This window comes from Tupaia chinensis, unplaced genomic scaffold (genome assembly GCF_000334495.1).
Source record: "Tupaia chinensis unplaced genomic scaffold, TupChi_1.0 Scaffold000067_1, whole genome shotgun sequence".
In the NCBI taxonomy this organism is placed as follows: domain Eukaryota; kingdom Metazoa; phylum Chordata; class Mammalia; order Scandentia; family Tupaiidae; genus Tupaia; species Tupaia belangeri.
Window position 1 is genome coordinate 4494569 of NW_006159526.1, and position 4548 is coordinate 4499116.

Genomic DNA, 4548 nt, shown 5'->3' on the forward strand with positions numbered 1-4548 from the left:
TTTTTTTTTTTTTGCTATAGGGCACATGCACTCGCCAGAAAGACAGAGAGAGACAGAGACAGAAAGCGAGAAATCACCCCGCTCCCTGGGGGATGGCCACACGGCAATCCCTTCTTCATTCTCCTCTCGGGATCTTGGGCACCCATGCACACGCACCCGGCATGAGTTTAAGCCACCAGGTCTAGGACTTGAACCACGATCGGCTACATGGGAGCCCAGTGACATAGCCATTACGCTAACTGCTGGTCCCCGGGAGGCTTTTCTTTTTTCTTATTAAGTTCTTTCTCTCTCTTTTAAAGAATGATTTATTTATTTTATTTCATTTGTTATTATTTTTTAATTTGACCAGTGAGAGAAAGGGAAAGGGAGAAAGCAAGTTGCCAGGTCTGGGACTCAAACCACAGTCACCCATGAGGGAATCTAGCGCTTTTACTCTTTTTTTTTTTTCCCAGAGGCTTTTGCTATAGGGCACGTGCGCTTGCCAGAGAGACAGAGACAGAAAGCGAGAAATCACCCCCCAGGGGGATGGTCACGATGCAATTCCTTCACCATTCTCCTCTCGGGATCTTGGGCACGCATGCACACGTGCCCAGCGTGAGTTTAAGACACCAGGTTCGGGACTCGAACCATGGTAGACTACATGGGAGTCCAGCGACATAGCCATTACGCCAACTGCTAGTCCAGGGGAATCGGAATCCAGCCTTAAACACCACGCCACAGGCCAGCTCCAAAACGTTTTCTTCATTATAGAGAATGGGCATGCACCCATGAGAGTAGGGAGGGGCACCCCCACAGCAATTGGCCGCTTTCCGATCCCCTCCCTCCAGTTCCAGACCCTTCAGATCTTAGGCACCGGCACTTGTGCTGATGTGTTTCCAGCCGACAAGGCCAAGAATTGCAACCAATTCACTATGTGGGATCTGGCTTCTCTCTCTCTCTATCTCTTTTAAAATTTGCTAAGGTTGAAATCAGCAGATGGCGTAATGGTTACATCACTGGACTCCCACGTACTCTACCATGGTTCAAGTCCCAGACTTGAGGGCTTAAAACTCACACCAGGCACATGCGTGTTCATGCCCAAAATCCAAAAAGGAGAGGAGAAGGGACTGCAGTGTGGCCATCCCTCCCAGGGGGTGATTTCTCACTTTCTGTCTCTCTGGTGGGTGCATGCAGCCTATAGTAAAACTCTCCCTAAAATTTTTGTTAAAGGTCACATGCACTTGCCAGAAAGAGATGGGGGAGGGAGGACGGCCACCCAGCAATCCCTTCTCTATTATCTTCCCAGGATCCAGTGCATGCATGCACATGTGCCCAGTTTATTTTTCAAGCCACTAGCTCTGGGCTTCAAACCATGCAGTCAGCCGAGTGGGATCCAGCTGCCTTCCCCACCACGCCATTGGGTGGCCCAATCTGGTTTCTTAAAAAGTGCATTACTCGGGGACCAGAAGTTGGCATAATGGCTATGTCGATGGACTCCCATGTAGTTGACTGCAGTTCAAGTCCCAGGCCTGGTGGCTTAAACTTACCCGGGCGCGTGTGTGTGCGTGCCCAGGATCCCGAGAAGAGAATGGAGGAGAAGAGATTGCTGTATTACCATCCCCTCTGGGTGTGAGCTCTCACTTTCTGTCTCTCTCTCTTTTGGGTGAGCATACGCACCCTATAGCAAAAACCTCACCCTCCACCGCCCCCCCAAAAAAGTGCATTACCGCTGCACCACAGAGCCAGTCGAAGGCTGCCTTGGCTGTCATTCGGCGTGTGCTAAGCACTGGCATGAGGCCTCATGCTAGGAGCCACTGCGTCTAGCTCTTCAGAGAAACACTATTGCTATTCAGAGCTCACCAGAAATCTGCTGCTGTCCCGGCCTAAGGGACCTCGGGGATCTCAGGGAAGTCACACCTGCAGCCGTGGGCGCAAGCACAGGTGCAGAGGCAGAGCAAGCTGATGGGGCAACCTGGCTTTATACATGCGGAGGCCTGCTCTTCTGCTCAGCTATCTGGCTGTGTACTCAAGGAATGTAAGGAGCTTCCTGATGCCATTTGTGATGGGGAAACAAACAATCTAAAAGCCCATCAATGGGGTCAAACTAAATAAACTCTGGTACGGACAGAAAGAGCTCTGCTAAGAAGGAAGGTCACATGACTATGAAAGTCAAACGACAGAGTAATCTTGCCCGTCTCTCTCCCTCACACACACAAACCAAAGTTCGTTTACAGCAGTAATGGCTGGGGAGGAGAACTGGGGAGAAGAGCCGGAAATGGAACGAACAAGGGACTTTCTCTTTCATTCACATGTAGATTTAAAGTACAAGTTTATTTTGATGCTGAAGGATTTTGAAATCCATGCAGTATTTTTTTGTTCTTTTTTTAAAAAAATTTGATACAGGGTGTAGGCACTCACTGGAGAGAGATGGAGAGGGAGGAGCGGTGAGAAATCACCCCCACAGGGGAGGTTGGGCTCGCTGCAATCCCTTATCCCTTCTCCTCTCCGGATTTTGAAATGTGTGCACATGTGCATCATGCCATGGGACTCAAACCGCACAATCAGCCATGTGGGATCTGGCCACCTTAACCGCCTACTCAGTTTTTCATATGTGTTTTCCATGAATTTCTGTAAGACCTCTTACATACATGTGCATATAGATACACATGCCTCCCTGTGAGATGTTAGGATTCTTACTAACATAATAGAACCAAGAAAGGACAAGGTAAGCAATACTGGGGCCTAGAGAAGAGCAACTCTAACTGCCCCCCCCACACACACACAAGTGCCTCTCAACCTCTGAGCAGGGCCACTAAGGGACGATTTGGTTAGGCACGCTTCTTTTCTCCTCGCAGTCTCAAAGATGAGAAGGTGGTGTGGCAGGTGCCCTAGGGCACACTAACTGAAGTCCCAGAGACCAGGATGCAGCCCAAGCTCTGCTATGATGGCTTGGGTGACCCTGGGAAGGTCACTGTTCAGCCCTGGACCAGTGTTCTCATCTGTATGGGTGGAAGATGGTACAGAGCATGGGCCTGTCCACAGACCAGCCCTGCCACTCACCTGCTGGGATCCTAGATAAATCATTTGCCCCTTTCCAAACCCCGGTTTCCTGAAAAGGGAAGAGAGGCAGAGAGGATGTCTTCTACCCTCCCAGAATGTGGCAAGAATTCAATGACAGCACACATCTAACGGCTTCCTACAGTGCCCAGTGCCTGCTGTGTGCTCCGGAAGCAGCAGCTGTCATTATTGCTGCCCAGTGCAGGAATGACGCTGGCCCTGCCTTAGGGGGACAGAGAATATCTAATAAGGTGTGCACTGGAAAGAGCTTTGGAACTAGAGACTGGGGCACGAAATCAAGGGTCACACAGGAGTGCTCTCTGCGGCCCTCTTCCCCAGCCCCCCAAACTTCCACCACACAGCTGAGATTCCCAGCGGAGTGGGCATTCTCCAAATCCTATGGGCAATGTTGTAATCAGTTATTTATCTGGGACCTTACTTTAACTAAACAGGAAGCAGCAAATCAGAACTGATAAGAAGGGCCACTGGAGACAAGGGGCACAACTTGTGCAAATTACACGCTGGCCCAGGGAACTCAGACTCCTGGCAGCCCATCCCTGGACCCCCTCCCCATCCTCACACCTCTGACTCTCACAGTCCTCAAGGTCAGAAAACCCACTCCAACTCCTCGGACTCTTTTACACATCATCCAGGGCACATCCCTCTCCCAAACTGCTCCAGGAACTAGGGGGGGTCCTTTCCCATAACCTCCCCCAGTGAGGTCCCTCGGGGTGACTCCTCACCTGCCTTCCTGCTCTACAAAACACTCCCCCTCATGCATCACTCCAGGGTACAACATTCCTCCTGGTCCCCACCCCAGACATCGTGAATCTCTGCACCGGCCCGGCCGAGCTCTCGTCCAGGTCAGGGCGCTCTACCTGACACCCGACACACGCCGCCCACTCAGAGCCATCGCCTCCACGCCTCCACTCCCCGACCTGGCACTGACACTCCTAAGCGCTCCGGTCCACGCTTCCAACCCGGGGATCCCCTCGCTGATTCTGTAGCCAGGGTTCTCCAAAGTTTCTTCATGGGGGAGGGTACACATTCATCCTGGGACCCCTCAAAACCCTTCTCCCACACTCGTACAGCCACCTTTCAGCTCCCCGCGTCGCACAGGCCATCCCAGGCTCCCCGGCTTCCTAGCCTTGTTCCTCCCGGCTCCCCGCCCGGACCCGCTCTCGCCCCCAGAGGGCCTCGAGTCCCCCCGGGTGTCCCCTCTATCCCACCCGGAGCCCTGATAACAGGCTCGCCTGCAACTTGCATCTGGTCGGAGCCTGGCAGCGGCTTGGGCGTCCCTCGACGCCCTGCGAGCTTTTGCTCACTCGCATCCGAGACCACCGAGCCCTTCCCCAGACCCCCGGCAGCACCCTCTCCCGAGTCCTCCCGGGCTGCGCTCCGAGCCCCGCGCCGCCTCCCCCGGCAGCCCCGGTGCGGTGCGCTCACTCCCACGCCCACTCCCGCTTCTGCTCCGGCCGGTTTGGTCCTCCGCCCCATTCCCTCGGCCGGTCT